The sequence below is a fragment of the Dromiciops gliroides genome, chromosome 3, assembly GCF_019393635.1.
Source record: "Dromiciops gliroides isolate mDroGli1 chromosome 3, mDroGli1.pri, whole genome shotgun sequence".
NCBI lineage: Eukaryota > Metazoa > Chordata > Mammalia > Microbiotheria > Microbiotheriidae > Dromiciops > Dromiciops gliroides.
The window spans coordinates 504844832-504864893 of NC_057863.1; the positions used below are offsets into that span (position 1 = coordinate 504844832).

General features: G+C 39.5%; 1 protein-coding gene across 2 annotated transcripts in view; it reads left to right on the plus strand.

Annotated features, from left to right (window-relative positions):
- The first annotated feature begins 609 nt into the window (after positions 1 to 609).
- The window catches only part of FEZ1 (fasciculation and elongation protein zeta 1), an 80224-nt gene continuing 60771 nt past the window's right edge, over positions 610 to 20062 (plus strand). The window contains exon 1 of one of the 2 annotated variants that reach the window (XM_043996995.1): positions 610 to 733. The gene's annotated coding sequence lies outside the window, so the exon portion shown is untranslated. The remainder of the gene's footprint in view (positions 734 to 20062) is intronic. The other variant, XM_043996996.1, reaches the window with a different exon arrangement.

A 20062-nucleotide genomic window follows, 5' to 3' on the forward strand; every position in this document is an offset into this window, starting at 1 on the left:
AGCATTTTGTATAGCCATTTAGGCATCTGAAACAAGCAGGGGGGATGTTTAGCCCATCAGGGGCTCTGAATAAAGTAAAATGTGGCTTCCAAATTTATTGTGTGATCTAAGATGGTCTAAGTTGGGGGTCAGACATTTGAAGAAAAAACAGATGCTTCAACATGATATCTCAGAGCGGGGAGGGTGGGGAAGCATGTTTGATACTTGCAATTTTCTTTGTGAGACAAAGAGACTGGATGCATTAACATATTTACATATTAACATTATCCTCACAATGAGATGCCTATTTGGACCCCACATCAGGTCAAACAATGGACTTGGCCAAGTGCCAGATCTCTCCTTATCTCAAATTTGGATGAGGGGAAACTGGAATGGGCAGGGTTTTGGTTCAGATTCTTCTAGCAAAATGAGATCAATAACACAAGAATCACCCTCCCATCCCTTTTGTGTCCCCTTGTACCTCTTGTGGGGGTAGCTAGAACTGATTGGTCCCTTTTTCTCTTTGGTAGGCATGATTCTGCCCTTGGGAATGCAGCAGCCCTTGCTCGGTTACTATGGGAACCCTATTGGCATGGCAACAAGGCTGCCATGTAGCAGTGTGAGCAGTGAGGGGGGTGGGCTGGGAGAACGGCAGGGTGGAGGAGGGAAGCTGCCATCCAGCTGAGGAAAAAGGAAGAGGAGAGATGGCCAGCTGGTCCCTTATCTCTCTGGATGGCCCCTATGAGGAGCCCTGGTGAGTGCGACTCTGTGAAAACCTCTCCTGGCTCTTTTCCCCAGGATGGAAGCAGCCCGGGGCAGGAGTATAGATCAGTAGTTGTTTTTGGTTTTTTCCTCCTATCCTGAGCCACTGGGAGGGGCACAACAACAGTGGGAAAGCTTTGTTAGGCTAGCAACGGAGGCTTGGAGCTATGAGTGAAAAAGAACCAAGGAAACGGGGATGGATTTTGACATTGTTTAAATGATCATCAAAACTGGATAACAATACTTTTTTGTTTGGTTGTCAATAGCCTATACTTTTTGAAACCAGTGTCTAGGGCTCAGAATGAAGTGCCCTGACAAAAACTGGTAAACACCTGAAAGGAAAAAGCAAATCTTTAAGGCAGGATAGAGTGAGGCTGAAGGAGTGGCCTGAGATTCTGGGGAGAAAGCCAGACGGGGGTAGCTGATGAAGAAACACAAGTGATTAGCAAAGCAGGTAGCAGCATTCTCCTTCATGTCTGCTGGCATCCTTACAATTTGTACACTGATTCAACTCCTCTGGGAGATAGGGAGGTGAACAGGCTCCCTCTACTTCTGGATCCAAAGTAATTGCTCTGATATGTCTTATTTAGAAGGCTGTGTTGGAAATGAATAGCTTTACAATATCATAGAATGTTAGACCTAGAAAAGAGCCCATAGGTCATCTTGACTTACAGATGAGGAGAATGAGGCTTAGAAAGGTTGGTCTGTCCAAGATGACACAGTAGAAAAAGAGGTATTTGAACCCTCTTGTCCTGACTCCCAGTTCATTGATTTTTTTCCCCATCCTACCATTGTTTCTTGGGGGCATACGAAATTTTATTGTAGGGTTAGATTTTGGAAGTATAGACCCAGAGGAGGTTGCTTGCCGAGGCACAGGTTTCTTTATTGTTTGTTTGTTTTGGTTTTTTGTGGGGCAATGGGGGTTAAGTGACTTGCCCAGGGTCACACAGCTAGTAAGTGTCAAGTGTCTGAGGCTGGATTTGAACTCAGGTACTTCTGAATCCAAGGCCAGTGCTTTATCCACTGCTCCACCTAGCTGCCCCCAGGTTTCTTTATAATACAGTTGGTTAAGGGGATGCAGCATGACAAAGTTAAAACTGTACTAGATTTGGAGTCAAAGGCCCTAGCTTAACTATCTGCCACTTAATGTCTGTATTGTTTGGGGGAAGTCACTTCACAGCTCTAGGCCTCAGATTTCTTAGGTTTAAAATGATGGCATTGGCTAAGTGACTTCTGAGGTCCCTTCTAGCTCCAATTCTATCATTCCAAGGAATTGACACATGTGAAAAAGATTCTAGATTCAAATATAAGCAGGTTCTATGTTCTCAGTGAAAGAGTACACCAGACAGAATACAGAGTAAGCTCTTGAGAATCTTCTATGGAAATGTATTGTCACCTTGATATATGCAATGCAATCTGGTGAACGAGTAAAGGTTTGCTGGCTTTGTAGATAGAATTATTTTTTTGATTTTCATAATAGCTTGTGTGTGTATGTATGTGGGGGTATGTCTGTGTGAATGTTTTAGACTAGACCTATAATTTCATTGGTTTAGGAAATTCCCTCTACCATTGAAGATAAGCATTTGCTCTAAAACTTAGAGATAAAGTCTTAGAGAATTGCTTAAGGCACAGAGGTTAATTGAGTTACCCAGGTTTACACAGTCAGTATGTGTCAGAGGCAGGACTGGAGCCCTGTCCACTATCCCATGCTTCTCTTCCATGCTTATTTTTTAAATTATTTTATTTTTTAATTAATAAACATTTATTTTCTCTTCCTCACCTTGGTCTCCATCCCTGTATCCCTGATGTGGGAAAACAAACACAAAAACTTTGTAACCAGCATATATAGTCAAATAAAACAAATTCCCACATTAGCTGTGTCTAAAAATGTACATCTCATTCTGCATCTAGAGTACATCACTTCTCTCTCAGGAAGTACGAAGTTTGCTTCATTATCAGTACTCTGGATTTATGACGAGTTATTGCAATGATCCGAGTTTTTAAGTCTTTCAAAGTTGTCTTTACAATATTGTTGTTATTGCATAAATTCTCCTGGTTCCATTCACTTTACTCTGCATCAGTTCATATAAGTCTTCCAGGTTTTACTGAACCCATCCTTTTTATCATTTCTAATGGTACAATAGTATTCCATCATATTCATATACCATAATTTGTTCATCTATTCTTCAATTGATGGACACCTTCTTACTCTCCAGTTCTTGGCCAACATAAAAGCATCTTCTATAAATATTTTGTACATGTAGGTCCTTTTCCTCTTTCTTTGGTCTCTTTGAGGTATAGGTCTAGTACTGGGTCAAAAGTATACAGTTTAGTGACTTTTGAAGCATAGTTCCAAATTGATTTCCAAAATGGCTGGACAATTCACAGCTTTATCAATAGTACATTAATTTACTTACTTTCTTGCAGCCCCTCCACCATTTATCATTTTCCTCTTTTATTATCTTTGCCAATAAAAGATGCAGTAGATGTGGTAGAACCTCATGGTTGCTTTAATTTGCATTTCTCTAATAAATAATTTAAATCCTTTTTTAAATGTAGCTGTTGATAACTTGTATTTCTTCCTTCAAAAACTGCTTGTTTTTATCCTTTGGCTCTTATTCTATAAATTTGAACCAACTCCTCATATATCTTCTATCTTTACCAGAGAAACTTGCTGCATATGCCCATATTTCCACAATCCCTCCAACATTGATTATTCCCATCTTTTGTCATCTTTGCAACTGATTGAAAACTCAGTTATTTTGATTTGCAGTTTTCTTTTTATTAGTGAATTGGAGCATTCTATCATATGATTAGTAGTTTGCAATTCTTCTTTTGGAAACCATTTGTTCATATCCTTTGAATACTTATGTATTGAGGGATGGCTTTTAGTCTTATATATTTTTACTTCCCTATATATGTTGGATATCAGACCCTTATCAGAGATATTTGATAATAAAGATTTTTTCCCAGTCTGCTTTTTTCCTTCTTATCCTTGTTGCATTAATTTTGCTCATGCACAAGCTTTAAAACAAGCAAACTTTTCCTTTCAGATCTACAAATGATTAGACCTTTTTTGAAATGTTCATACATACGAGTAGATTTTGAACTAGGTTCATCTCCAAACCTATTATATAATACAACATCTTCTTTTCAGTGAAGAAACTAGAATTACTTCTAAGAGATAATTAGTTTTTGGTAAAAAAAATGAAAAAACAAACAAACAAAACAAAATTGGTCCCTCTCCTGAGGACCCATAAAGGGCTGAGTTTGCCTCTTAGAATCAGTCTAGGCTGTTAGCAGTCAGGTGGACGAGACCCCTTTGTCTTTGTAGCATATAAGTTCTGAGTTCACTCTCCCAACTCAGAGCTCAGAACTCAGCTAACCACATCTCTCCTCAGAGTTGAAGGGATATCCCTTGACAGGTTAGTTGTCTAGGACTATTGTTCCTCCCTTCATCTATTGTTTTCCCCAATATAATTCACCAGTTAATATCTCTCCAGTGTCATCCAACTAGAAGATTTCTTTTTGATACCAATTAACCAATTAACTTCACTTAGCTTTTACAAAGGGATATTTACTAAGAAACTTTGGTATAAACTGAAGTGTAACCATCTCTGAAACTAGAGGCCCATTCTCTTCCCCCATCTCATTTCTAGGATAGAGTGGACTCAGACTTAAAGTGGTGATTATCAATCATTCCTTCTACCAAGTTTACTCCTGGATGTGGCATAGACAGGGGAGCAGTTGTTCCCTTGCTAGCAGAATTCATGTCTCAGCTGTTACACTGATTTACTATTGGAGTCAAGCAGCTTGTTCTTCAGGGGTGTTTCATCTTTTGGCTCAGCTGCTGTGGCTACTGGCAAACTCTGTTATGGAGCTCGGTTGCTGGACCTCTGGTGATTCTTCTAATCTTTCAAAGCTTACAAGGGCACAACCTGATCCATCGGTCTCTACTACTCATTCACCTAAGATAAAAAAAGAACACAACAATCAATAAATATTTATCAAGCAACTACTATGTGTCAGGCACTGTGATAAGTGCTGGACAGAGACAGAAACCAAGGTGGCACCATGTATTCATGGCTATATGGTGACTGGGATGGGAGATCAGACAGCTGTTGGTAGCAGGCTACTGTGGTCATTGCTAGTACCTCTCTCCCCACCCACATGCTTACAGCATTTCTTCCTCCTCACTTGAAAACTAACTGGAAGGAAAACAATCCTTTCCTTTGTTTAAGTGTTTTTTTTAAACTATGCACAGTCAGTTCCATTAATAGGCTTTTTATCACAATGTAGTAAATTAGCAAGAAGCAATTAGAGGATGGATACCTGTGTATGTTCTCAGTCCAAGAAGGGAAGGGCCTCTCCATCCTGCACTTGTGGAAGTAGACTCACTCAGCTTCCAGGCAGATGTGCAGCACAAACAGAATATTGTACATGCTCCTAAAGACTGTGCTCTCATTGGCCAATCCCTCCATTACACCTATACCAGGTGATGAGAGAGGATCTTCTTTCCTCTCTCACTCTCATTAGCATTGCTGTGTTGGTGGAGCTATTCACATGGTAGGAGACATTGCATCCCTCAAGAAATAGTCACATACTCTCCAGTACGACACAGATATAGCTTCAAAGAACAGGCATTCTAACAACAAAGAGAACTGGCCATGGACTCAAGAGAGAGTTAGCTATGGCAATTGAAAGTGGAGCCACAGAGAGGTGCAAACTATGGAAACCTAGCTGGGTAAACTTCTCAGAAGAGACTTCAGGACATAAGAAAGGATTTTGAGGGGCAGCTAGGTGGTGCAGTGGATAGAGCACCGGCCCTGGAGGACCTGAGTTCAAATCCAGCCTTACACACTTAACAATTACTAGCTGTGTGACCCTAGGCAAGTCACTTAACCCCAACTGCCTCACCCCCCCCCCAAAAAAAAAGGATTTTGAGATCCTACAGTACCAGGGGTCTAGATTGCCTTGGCTCCATATGTTTCCTATACATGTACATAACTATCATTGGACTCAGAATATGTGCTCACTCTTCCCACTGATGCTTGTTTATATTTGTGAGAAAATGCAACCTAGGTTTATGGAGAGAATGTTTTATAGCTACTTTTCATACCATACTATCTTCATAAATGGCTTTGTTTTGAGCTAATCATGTCTACTTACTGACTGGTTAAAGAGGGACATCAGTGGGGGCTTGTGAGCTATAGTGTTAAGGCTTCAGGAGCTCCTTGTGAACCTGGGAGTAGTAGTTGCCCTCTGAGGCCCACCCAGTGAGTACAAGTGCAAGTTGAATGAGTAGCAGAAATGCTACTATACCTATTTATATGATGCAAAATTGAAAGATGTTGCAATATTGTTGTTATTGTACAAATAGTTCTCCTGGTTCTGCATACATCACTTAGCATCAGTTCATACAGGTTTTTTGAAATCATCCCCTTCATCATTTCTTATAGCATAATAGTATTCCATCAAATTTATACGCCATAATTTATTCAGCCTTTCTCCAATGGATGGGCATTCCCTCATTTTTCAATTCTTTGCCACCCCCAAAAGCAGTGCTATAATTTTTATGTATGTATGTATGTGTACACATACTTCTTTGGGATATTGATCTAGTGGTGGTATCCCTGGGTCAAAGGATATACAGTTTTATAGCTTTGGGGGCATAGTTCCAATTTTTTCCAAAATGGTTGGACTAGTTCAAAGCTCCATCAACAGTGAGTTTGTGGGGGCAGCTAGGTGGCGCAGTGGGTAAAGCACTGGCCTTGGATTCAGGAGGACCTGAGTTCAAATCCAGCCTCAGACACTTGACACTTAACTAGCTGTGTGACCCTGGGCAAGTCACTTAACCCTCATAGCCCTGCAAAAAAAAAAAAAAAGAACTTGCAGATCTTGGGGGCAGCTAGGTGGCACAGTGGATAAAGCACCGGCCCTGGATTCAGGAGTACCTGAGTTCAAATCCGGCCTCAAACACTTACTAGCTGTGTGACCCTGGGCAAGTCACTTAACCCCCGTTGCCCTGCAAAAAAAAAACAAAAACAAAAACAAAACAGTGAGTTTGTGTGCCTGTTTTCCCATAGCCCCTCCAACATTCCTCATATTTTTATTTTTGTCATCCTAGCCAATATGATGGGTGTGAGGGGGTATCTCAGAGTTGGGTTTTTTTTTGTTTGTTTGTTTGTTTTGCAGGGCAATGAGGGTTAAGCCCAGGGTCACACAGCTACTTAAGTGTCAAGTGTCTGAGGCCGGATTTGAACTTGGGTACTCCTGAATCCAGGGCCAGTGCTTTATCCACTATGCCACCTAGCTGCCCCTCAGAGTTGTGTTTTTTTTTTTTAATTTTTCAAACTAACTCCTATCAAGCAGACTATAATGATTTTTAAAATTTGTTTGTTTGTTTTTTAGTGAGGCAATTGGGGTTAAGTGACTTGCCCAAGGTCACACAGCTAATAAGTGTTAAGTGTCTGAGGCTGGATTTGAACTCAGGTCCTCCTGACTCCAGGGCCGGTGCTCTATCCACTGAGCCACCTAGCTGCCCCCCTCAGAGTTGTTTTAATGTGTATTTCTCTAATTATTAGGGATTCATAGCATTTTTTTTCAAATGGCTATTGACAGATTGGATTTCTTCCTCTGAAAACTACCTTTGAGGATTTATCAATTGGAGAATGGCTCTTATTTTTGTAAATTTGACTAATTTCCCTATGATGTGAGCATTCTAGACTTTACAATTACTTCTGGCTTTGAGGGATTGATTTATGGTTAAGTCTTATGAAATTGCATGCTCCTGCTGTGGCAACAGAAATTCATTCACATTCCTGCTGGAAGTGCTCTCAGGTATAAAATAATTACCTACAAGCTAGTTAGATGATGGCAAAGGAGTTTCAAATCTCATGGAATTTGCTATTTCCCTTGTGGAAAGAAATCAGTGATGTTAATCAACCCTGGAGATTAGAGATGGAAAAGAATATATATCTGAATTAAATGTTGGTGTGTTTGAAGAGGACTAGTGACAGAAAAAAATCAACAGCAGTCATTACCCCTCATATGGAAGAAACTGGGTGTTTAAGTACTGCACAGGGCACAACAAAGGTGCTTAACAGGGTCGTTCAATCCCACACTGCAATCTAAAGGCTAAGGCTTTTTGATAAAGTTTTATTGATGCTTTTAGCTTTTTACAGCAGTCATTTCTTGATATGTACCTCTCTCCCTCTTCCACTGAAACCTCTTTTTATAACTGAGAAAAACAATCATATACTAGAACAGCCATTCCCCAATTGATGGGCATTGCCTCAATTTCCAATTCTTTGCCACCATAAAAAAGAGCTGCTTGAAATATTTTTGCACAAATAGGTCCTCCTGCTCCCCCCTCTTTTTTTTTTAACTCTTTGGGATACAGAGCTATTATTGTTATTCCTGGATCAAAGGGTATGCACACTTTTATAGTCCTTTGGGCATAGTTCCAAATTGCTCACCAGAATGGCTGATAAGTTCACAACTCCACCAACAATGGCATTAGAGTCCCAATTTTCCCACATCCCCTCCAACGTTTATTGTTTTCCTTTTTTGTTATATTAGCCAACCTAATAGGTATAAGGTGGTACCTCAGAGTTGTTTTAATTTCCATTTCTCTAATCAATAATGATTTAGAGCAATTTTTCATATGACTATAAATAGCTTTGATTGCTTTATCTGAAAACTGCCTGTTTTTCATATCATTTGACCAATTATTATTTGGGGAATGACTTGGATTCTCATAAATTTGACTCAGTTCTCTATATATTTGAGAAATGAGACTTTTATCATACACTTACTGTAAAAAAAAAATTTCCTCAGCTTCTTGCTTTCTTTCTAATCTTGGTTGTATTGGTTTTATTTATTCAAAACTTTTAAAATTTAATGTAATCAAAGGGCTGGATCAGATTGCATTATGTTTCACCTGAAGTAAAAACAAAAAACAGGGGTAGCAATCACAAAATGAAAATAGATCTAATTAAAAGAGATAAGGATGGAAACTACATTTTGTTAAAGGGTACCATAGATAATGAAATAATATCAATACTAAATATATATGCACCAAATGATATAGCATTTAAATTCTCAAAGGAGAAGTTTGAATGAGTTACAGGAGGAAATAGACAGTAAAACTATACTAGACTATTATCCCTTTCCCTTCCTACTTTCCTGAAGCAGAAGATAAATTTCTATACCAACCTGAATATGTATCTTATTCCCTCTATGAGACAATTTGGATGAGAATAAGGTTTGAGTACTCCCACCTACTTCCCCTATTTCCCTCACCATTGTAAAAAACTCTTTTGTTTTTGTTTTGGGTTTTTTGGGTTTTTTTTGTTGTTTTTTGGGGGTGGGCAGGGCAATGGGGGTTAAGTGACTTGCTCAGGGTCACACAGCTATTAAGTGTTAAGTGTCTGAGGCCGGATTTGAACCCAGGTACTCCTGACTCCAGGGCTGGTGCTCTAGCCACTAAAAGATTCTTTTGTGTCTCTTTTATGTGAGATAATTTTGTTCTTTTCTTTTTTTGTGTGAAGCAATTGGGGTTAAGTGGCTTACCCAGGGTCACACAGCTAGTAAGTGTTAAGTGTCTGAGGTCGGATTTGAACTCAGGTCCTCCTGAATCTAGGGCCGGTGCTCTATCCACTGCACCACCTAGCTGCCCCTTATGTGAGAAAATTTATCCCCTTTTATCTTTTCCCAGTGCATTTCTATTTTTTACCCCTTAATTTTTTTTAATATATCATTCCATCTTAGTCAACTTATACCTTTGCCCTCTATCTATGTATTCTGCTTCTAAATGCCCTAATAGTGAAAAAGTTCTTAAGAGTTATAAGAAATATCTTCCCATTTAGGAATGTAAATAGTTTAACCTTATTGAGTCCCTTATGAGTTCCCTTTCGTATTTACTTTTTATGTTTCTATTGAATCTTATATTTGCAAGTCAAATTTTCTGTTCAGCTTTGGTCTTTTCATCAGGAATGCTTGAAAATCCATTTTCCCCAGGAATATCCATTTTTCCTCTGAAAGATCATAATCAGTTTCACTGGGTAGGTGATTGTTCATTGTAATCATAGATCCTTAAACTTCCTGAATATCATATCTCAAGCTTCCTGATCCTGTAATGTAGAAGCTGCTAAATCATATTAGTATGTGACTCCATGTGCTCCAATTGTGGTTCCATGATATTTGAATTGTTTCTTTCTGGCTGCTTGCAATATTTTCTCCTGGACTGGGGAGCTCTGGAATTTGGCTTTAATATTCCTGGGAATTTTCATTTTAAAATCACTTTCAGGAAATGATCAGTATATTTTTTCAATTTCTATTTTACCCTTTGGTTCTAGAATATCAGGGTAGTTTTCCTTAATAATTTCTTGAAATATGATGTTAAAGATCTTTTTTTGATCATGGTTTTCAGGTAGTTCAATAATTTTTAAATTATCTCTTCCTGATCTATTTTCCAGGTGAGTTGTTTTTCTTTCTTTCCTTCTTCTTCTTCTTCTTCTTCTTCTTCTTCTTCTTCTTCTTCTTCTTCTTCTTCTTCTTCTTCTTCTTCTTCTTCTTCTTCTTCTTCTTCGAGGCAATGGGGGTTAAGTGACTTGCCCAGGGTCACACAGCTAGTAAGTGTCAAGGGTCTGAGGCCAGATTTGAACTCAGGTACTCCTGACTCCAGGACCAGTGCTCTATTCATTGTGCCACCTAGCTGCCCCAGTCAGTTGTTTTTCTAACAAGATACTTAACATTTTCTTCTATTTTGTTCATTTTTTAATTGTTTTATTGCTTCTTGATGGAGTTACTAGTTGGATTTGCCCAATTCTAATTTTTAAAGAATTATTTTTTTTACTGAGCTTTTGTACATCTCTTTCCATTTGGCTAATTCTGCTTTTTAAGGTGTTCTTCTCTTCGTTGGATTTTTGTGCTTTTTTTTTTAAACCATTTGGCCTGTTCTGTTTGTTTGTTTGTTTGGTTGGTTGTTGTTGTTGTTGTTTTTAGCAACAAACATTTATTTTATTTTTTTCCAGCTACATGTACTGGTAGTTTTCAACATCCACCCTCATAAGATTTATAGCTCCAAACCTTTCTCCCTCCCTCCCTCCCCTTCCCCACCCCCACCCCCCCCAGTCACAAGATCGAAACCAGGCCACATATGTACAATCCACAAGTGTTCCCTTCATCAGTTCCCTCCATGGGGGCGAACAGCAAGCTTCCTCACTAGTCCCCAGGGGATTGTCCCAGATCATTGCACTGCTGAGAGCAGTCAAGTCATTCACATTTGCTCATTTGCTCGTTGAACAACACTGCTGTTGCCATGCACAATGTCCTCCCAACTCTGCTCACCTCACTATACATTGATGTTCATTAGTCTTTCCAGGTTTTTCTGGGAGCATCCTGTTTGTCATTTCCTATAGCACATGACCATTCCACCACAATCATATAGCACAGCTTTTTCCATCATTCCTCAGTTGATGGACATTCCCTTGATTCTCAATTCTTAGCCTCCACAAAGAGTTGCTATAAATATTTTCTGTACAATTTCCCCCCTTTTCTCTTTTTCACGATCACTATTGTTAACTGTTTCCCTTCCATCCTATTCCCTTCCCCATGATATTTATTCTATTATCCATCTTCTTTCATCCTATCACTCTTCAAAAGGGATTTGCTTCTGTCTGTCCCCTCCCCCATTCTGCCCTTCCTTCTTTTGCCCCTCTCTCTCTTTTTTTTTTTTTTAAGTGAGGCAATTGGGGTTAAGTGACTTGCCCAGGGTCACACAGCTAGTAAGTGTTAAATGTCTGAGGCTGGATTTGAACTCAGGTACTCCTGACTCCAGGGCCAGTGCTCTATCCACTGCACCACCTAGCTGCCCCTTGCCCCTTTCTCTTTATCCCCTTCCCGTCCTATTTTCCTGCAGGGTTAGAGAGATTACTCCACCCAATTGAGTGTGTACATTATTCCTTCCTTGAGCCAATTCTAATGAGATTGAGGTCTTTGAGCCAATTCTGATGAGTGTTAGGCTCATTTACTGCCCAGATTAAATAGATTACTCTACCCAGTTGGGTGTGTGTGTGTGTGTGTTCAAGCCAACATTGATGAGTTTAAGGTCTTTGAGCCTTTTCTGATGAGTGTAAAATTCATTTATTGCCCTGCTCCTCTTCCATCTCTTCCCCCACTCCATAAGCCTTTTCCTGTTTCTTTCATGTTGGGTTTCACCTCTGTCCTTCCCCCTCCCCCAGTGCATTACCCTCACTCCTCAATTTAACCCTAAGGATGTAATCATGGGGCAGCTAGGTGACACAGTGGACAAAGCACCACCCCTGGACCCAGAGGGATCAGAGCCAAAACCCAGCCTCATACACAAGACAGTCACCCACTGTACGACCCCAGGTATGTCCCCCAACTACAATTTTTTATAGTTCTCTAGGGTCTTGTACTTGAAAGTCAAATTTTCCATTCAGTTCAGGTCTTTTCATCACAAATATCTGAAAGTCTTCTTTTTCATTAAAGTCCCATTTTTTCTGCTGAAAGATTATGCTGAGTTTTGCTGGGTAGGTGATTCTTGGTTGTAATCCCATTTCCTTTGCCCTCTGGAATATCATATTCCATGCCCTCTGGTCCTTTAATGTAGAAGCTGCTAGATCTTGGGCTATCCTGACTGGGGCTCCACAGTACTTGAATTCTTTCTTTTTGGCAGCTTGCAATATTTTCTCCTTGACCTGAGAGCTCTGGAATTTGGCTATAATATTCCTAGGAGCTTTCCTTTTGGGATCTCTTTCTGGAGGTGATCGATGGATTCTTTCAATTTCTATTTTAGCTTCTGCTTCTAGAATTTCAGGGCAATTTTCCCTGAGAATATCTTGGGAGATGTTGTCTAAGCTCTTTCCTTGATCATGGTTTTCAGGTAGACCAATAATTTTCAAATTATCTCTCCTGGACCTATTTTCCAGATCAGCAGTTTTCCCCAGAAGATATTTCACATTGCCCTCTATTTTTTATTTGGATTTGCTTTATTATGTCTTGGTTTCTCATAAAGTCACTGGCTTCCCTTTGTTCAATCCTCATTCTTAGGCAATTATTTTCATCAGAGAGCTTTTCCATTTGACTTTTCAAGCTGTTGACATTTTTCTCATGTCTTTCCTGCATCACCCTCATTTCTCTTTCCATTTTTTCCTCTACCTCTCTAACTTTATCTTCAAAGTCCTTTTTGAGCACCTCTATGGCCTGAGACCAATTCGTATTTTTCTTGGAAACTTTAGATATAGGGGCCCTGATGTTGACATCTTCCTCTGAGGGTGCCCCTTGGTCTACCTTGTTACTGAAGAAACTTTCTATGGTCCTCACCTTTCTCTGTTGGCTCATCTTGCCTTTCTTTTACTAGACTTTTAGCTCCTTAAAGTGGGGCACTCTTTCCAGGCTGCAGTATCCCAAGCTTAAGAAGTCCCAGGTGGTATGAATTAAGGAGGATCAGGTTCTTCACTCATCTGGCCTATTCCCTGGTCTGTGGATGACCCCAGACCAACTTGCTAATCAATCAGCTTTGTGTGTTGGGGTTGTCAGCTCTGATAAGCCTGTGCCCCTCCCTGACCTGGGCCACTGCTACTCAAGCCTACTTCCTGGTTCCCAGCAGGGGTGAAAAACCCAAGTTTTGCCTCAGCACCAGCATAGACCTTCGTAGTCTCCCCCCTGCCCAGGACTCAGCCCTCTCACCAGACTCTGAGCTTAGTTCTAGACACTGGTGCTTCAGCTGATTCAGAGGCTCTGGGGGTCTTCTTCTCTGGTGAGGCCTTCCTAGGACTGGATCTGTGTCAGGGTGACTGTGGGGTTGGGCTTGACTCCTGTGTCAGTACAGCAGCTCCCTCCTTCTGACCTTCCAAGCTGTTCTTGGTTAGAAGATGATTACAGCACATTCTTCTGTGAGTTTTGCTACTCCGGGCATTTTCCTGTGGTGTTATTTGGATGTTTTTTTGAGCGATCATGTCATGAGTTCGAAAGTTCACTGCTTTTCCTCTGCCATCTTCTACACTTACTCTAAATGGAATTTCTCTTTCTATCTCTTGCTGCTGAACCTTTTTTGTCATGTATAGAAATGCTTATGTGGATTTATTTTATATACTACAACTCTGTCAATGTTAATTGTTTCAAGTAGTTTTCTAGTTGATTCTCTAAGATTCTCTAAGTATACCATATATCATGTCCAAAGAGTGATAATTTTGTTCCCCCCTTGCCTATTCTAATTCCTTTAATTCCTTCTTCTTCTCTTATTGCTAAAGCTAACATTTCTAGTACGATATTAAATAACAGAAGTGATAATGGACATCCCTATTTCACCCCTGATCTTATTCAGAATGCTTCTAACTTATCCCCATTAGATGTTTGCCAATTGTTTTAAGTAGATACTATTTATCATTTTAAGGAAAGTTCCATTTATTCCTGTGCTCTCTAATGTTTTTAATAGGCATGAGTGCTGTATTTTGTCAAAAGCCTTTTTTGCATCTATTGAGATAACCACATGATTTTGGTTAGTTTTGTTATTGATGTGGTAAATTATGTTAATAGTTTTCCTAATGTTGAACCAGCCCTGAATTCCTGGTATACATCCCACCTGGTCATAGTGTATTATCCTGGTGATCACCTTTTTCTTTTTTCTTTTTTTTTTTTTTTTTTTGGTGAGGCAATTGGGGTTAAGTGACTTGCCCAGGGTCACACAGCTAGTAAGTGTCAAGTGTCTTAGGCAGGATTTGAACTCATGTCCTCCTGAATCCAGGGCCAGTGCTCTATTCACTGCACCACCTAGCTGCCCCTATCCTGGTGATCATTTGCTATAATCTCCTTGCTAATATTTTATTTAAGATTTTTGCATCAATATTTATTAGGGAAATTGGTATATAATTTTCTTTCTCTGTTTTGGCTCTGCCTGGTTTTGGTATTAACACCATATTTGTGTCATAAAAGGAATTTGGTAGAACTCCTTCTTCACCTATTTTCCCCAATAATTTATATAGTATTGGAATTAATTGTTCTTTAAATGTTTGGTACAATTTGTTTGTAAACCCATCAGGCCCTGGAGATTATTTCTTAGGGAGTTTATTGTTAGTTTGTTCAATTTCTTTTTCTAAAATGGGCTTATTTAGGGATTTTATTGACTCTTCAGATAACCTGGGAAATTTGTATTTTTGTAAATATTTATCCATTTCATTTAGATTGTCAAATTTATTGGCATACAGTTGGGCAAAATAGTTCCTAATTATTGCTTTATTTTCCACTTCATTAGTGGTGAATTCACCTCTTTCATTTTTGATACAGGTCATTTGGTTTTCTTCTTTATTTTTTTTCAAATCAAATTAACCAAAGGTTTATCTATTTTATTGATTTTTTTCATAAAACCTGCTCTTAGTTTTATTGATTAATTCTATAGTTTTCTTACTTTCAATTTTATAAATCTCTCCTTTGATTTTCAGAATTTCTAACTTAGTATTTAATTGGGTATTTTTAATTTGTTCTTTTTCTAGCTTTTTTAGTTGCATGCCCAATTCATTGATTTCCTCTTTCTCTACTTTATTCATGTAAACATTTGGAGATATAAAATTTTCCCCCAAAACTGCTTTGGTTACATCCCATAAGTTTTGGTATGTTCTCTCTGTGATGTTTAAAATCTAAAATGTGGTTGCCTTAAATCAGAAGCTTCAGCACCAGTCTAGCCTAGAGTTCCAGCCTGGTTGCATTCTTCCTGAAGTCCTCCTCCATGAGCCTGCTTTAATCAGGAACTCCTCAGCAAGCTGATTGTGGAAGCTTTTTATAGGTCTGGAACAGAGGTGGTCCTTACACACTGCTTCAAGCTGATTGGTTGGCATCATACAAATCCATTGGTTTTGAATGTGTTCTCAAGTTGAGTTCACAGTCTAGTTTCTGAGAACAATACCTTCTTAAGGGCTAGCCAGGTGTGATTACAATCCAGTTAACTTGAAGTAGGCTTAATCAGCAGTCAATTACTCTCACTTGATTCAATCAGTCTAGATTAATCTCCAGGTGGGTCTTTGAGTATCTGCTAAATCCCATTATTTCATCACATCTCCTTGTCTTTCTCTTGGATTAAGTTATTGATTGTTTCTATGATTTGATGTTTGGCCTACTAATTCTTTAGGATGAGATTATTTAGTTTCCAATTAATTTCTTTCTTTCTTTCTTTTTCTTTTTCTTTTTGCAGGGCAATGAGGGTTAAGTGACTTGCCCAGGGTCACATAGCTAGTAAGTGTCAAGTATCTAAGGCCAGATTTGAACTCAGGTCTTCCTGAATCCAGGGCCGGTGATTTATCCACTGTGCCACCTAGCTGCCCCCCAATTAATTTTCAGTCTATTTGTCCATGATTCTTTATTACATGTAATTATTATTGAATCATGATCTGAAAAGGATGTGTTTATTATTTCTGACTTTCTACATTTGACTGTGAGGTTTTTGTGCCCTAATACATGGTCAATTTTTGTGTATGTGCCATGTACCACCAAGAATATCCCTATTCAATTGTCTTCAGAAGTCTATCATGTCTAACTTTTCTTTCTTTCTTTATTTTTTTTGGTGTGGCAATTGGGGTTAAGTGACTTGCCCAGGGTCACACAGCTAATAAGTGTTAAGTGTCTGAGGCCGGATTTGAACTCAGGTCCTCCTGAATCCAGGGCCAGTGCTCTATCCACTGTGCCACCTAGCTGTCCCATATCTAACTTCTCTAAAATTCTATTCACATCTTTAACTTCTTTCTTATTTATTTTGTGGTTAGATTTTTAAAGTTCTGAGCCGGCAGGTTAAGATGCCCCACCAATACAGTTGTACTGTCTATTTCCTCTTATAACTCATTTAACTTCTCCTCTAAGAATTTGGATGCTATACCACTTGGTGCATATATGTTTAGTATTGATATTACTTCATTGTCTATGGTACTTTTAGTAGGGTGTCATTTCCTTCCTTATCTCTTTTGTGGAAATTTATTTTGATTTGGGGACCCTAACTTTGGGCTGAGATTAGAAAGCCTTAGGCCTTCAGGGTCTCTTCTATGTGGGAGGTGCTGGTGCCCCTCCCCCTCTGCTCTAGCTGAGCCAAAAAGCCCCTTGGGCTGTATAAGACACCAGGTCAGACAGCTGGGAGGGGGCCCCAGCTCCCTCCTCCCTGAGTGGATCTATCCAAGAGATCCCTGGTTTGTCCAGGCCAGGCTCTGACGTAGCCTGTGCCAAGGTCCCAGGTGCACAGCAGGGGGCACAGGCCCCTGGAGCCCTGGGTATGGTATGCATGAGACACTTGAGCATCCCCGTCCCCCAGCTGCAGCCCTGGCTGGTGGATTAGCTTGGGTTCTGTGGGGGTGCAAAAAAGCCCAAGGTTTGAGTGGAGAAAAGGAAGATATATACCTGGGAGTTAGACAGTAAGGGAGAGGTTGGCCGACAAGATTAAGGGGGGGCTGACGAGAAAGGACAAGATTGAGGAGGACTGACAAGATTAGAGGGGCAGCAAAAGCGGCAGAGGGAAGACTGACGGAGCAGACAGACAGAACAGGAGGCAGCGGAGAGCACAGAAGTGGTCAGCACAGGGTAAAGGTTGGAGAAAGTGAAGATTAAGAGAACAGAAGGAGACTGGAGCACTAGGAGAACAGAAGGAGAGGTTGGTGAGAGAGAAACACAGGGCTTCAGCGGCAGCAGTCCAGAGAGGAAAGTTAGACACAGCGATAGACAAAGAAGTAGAAAGAAGTAGAGTTAGAAGAAAGTAGCTGGGGGCAGCTAGATGGCGCAGTGGTAAAGCACCGGCCCTGGATTCAGGAGTACCTGAGTTCAAATCTGGCCTCAGACACTTGACACTTAACTAGCTGTGTGACCCTGGGCAAGTCACTTAATCCTCATTGCCCTGCAGAAAAAAAAAAAAAAAGAAGAAAGTAGCTGAGCAGGGAAAGTGGAACATACCCTAAGGCAAGAGGCGGCACCGGCCCTTATTGCATTAAAAAAGTTCCAGGGGCAGCAGGTTGTACATTTTATTTCCCTGCATTCTTAATTTAAAATTGTATCTCATAGGGGAAGCTAGATGGCTCATTGGTTAAAGCACCAGCCCTGAATTCAGGAGTACCTGAGTTCAAATCTGGCCTCAGACACTTGACACTTACTAGCTGTGTGACCCTGGGCAAGTCACTTGACCCCCATTGCCTGCAAAAAAAAACCAAAAAAAACCCCCACACACACACAAAAAATTGTATCTCATAAATAAACTCTGCTTTGATTATTTAGTTAAGAGGCTTCTTAATCTTTTGCTTATCAATTTGGGAGTGGAGCAGTGTGATGGAACTTTATAAACGGCCCATATTAAATTAATAGCAGTCAGATAGCCAGTCAGTCCCCAGATTAGTCCTCCAGTCAGATTAGCCCCCAAATTAGGCCAGTAATTCAAAATATTTTTACACTTTTAATTAGATCTATTTTTGCTTTTGCTTTGTCCAATAGAAAGATTGCTACTCCTGCTTTTTTTACTTCAACTGAAGCATAATATATTCTGCTCCAACCTTTTACTTTTACTGCGTGTGTATCTCTCTGCTTCAAATGTGTTTCTTGTAGACAACCTATTGTAGGATTCTGGTTTTTAATCCACTCTTTTATTCACTTCCCTTTCGTGTACACTCCTTCTATCTGCCCAAATAGAGATACAGTTCTCAAGAGCTATAAATATTATCTTCGTGTGTAGGGATGTAAACAGGTTAACCTTATTGAAAAACTTTTTTTTCCCCGTTTACCTTTTTATACTTCTCTCTTTTTTTTTTTTTTGAGCAATGTGCTTCTTCTTCTTCTTCTTCTTCTTCTTCTTCTTCTTCTGGTGGGACAATGAGGATTAAGTGGCTTGGCCAGGGTCACACAGCTAGTAATTGTCAAGAGTCTGAAGCTGGATTTGAACTCAGGTCCTCCTGAATCCAGGGCCAGTGCTTTACCACTACACCATCTAGCTGCCCCTTTTTATACTTCTCTTGAGTCTAGTATTTAAAGATCAAATTTTCTGTTAAGTTCTGGTCTTTTCATAAGGAAACCTTGAAAGTCCCTTATTTCATTGAATATCCATCTTTTTCCCCTGAAAGATAATGCTCAATTTTTCTGAGTAGTTGATTCTTGGTTGCAATCCAAGTTCCTTTGCCTTCTGGAATCATAATCCAAGCCTTGAGATGCTTTAATGTTGAAACTGCCAGGTCTGGTGTAATCCTGACTGTGTCCCTATTAGTTACAATAAAGAATCTTCTGAAGTGGTCATATTATTCAAATTCACACTGAATATTTCCATTGAGTTGGAACCAATGACCATATTTTACATAATTATAACTTCAAATAGCTCAAATTCAAATACATATGACCATTTCATGGGATTTGTTACTCTCAATAATCAGAACCTAGCTATAAATTTTCACTCTTATTTTTTTAAAAAGTCCTTATCCTTAAAACTATCCTTTAGAACCTACACTTAGCCAACTGAACTCTAAACAATAGTTCCCCGGAGACTGATCCCATAAATTTTTAAGTTAGTGAAATGGTTTTTTTAGTACTCTTCTTCTCATACCCTTTCCATTCTCATTTGTGCCCAATGCCCTTATTCTGCTCAGCTGCCCGTCTCCCCTCTCCATGCACTTTTGGGTCTAATTCGAGCTTTTCAGCCCTAGTTTGAGACCTATCTATTTGTCATTATAACACCACCACCATACCCATCAGTATTTACTTGTCATATGTCATTACCTTAGTTAATTTTTTCCCCTACATGAATTGGTTGAGAATCATAGAGTCATAGAATCTTATATTTCTGTACTTTATAGAGATTTTGGAGATCCTTATCCCAACTTCCATTTATAGTAGTTCCTTTTCCAGGGGGCAACTACATTTCATCCTCAGTGCTCTAAAGAGTTGCATTCTTTCTATACTATCAGCTTAAGCCCTGATTCTGGTGTATTCTTCCAATATTATTTGTCCAGTATAAGTTAATATCTCATTAATATAATAAATAGCATTGATTATAACCCCACTATCAATTTAACTCTTACATCTGATTTCCTTGGCTGCACTCATTTTGACATCTCTGGCTATACTCATTTTGACCTTCTTTGACTTCTCCACCATGCTACTCCCGTCCACTCTGCATCAGTTCATGTAAGTTTTTTCATGCTTTGAGTTCTTCTTATTCATTGTTTTTTACTATTTGGTAATAACTACCATATGCAAACACCACAATTCCACAATTTGTTTAGCTATTCCTCAGTTAATAGGCATCTACTTTGTTTCTAATTCTTTACTACCACAAAAAGGGCTGATA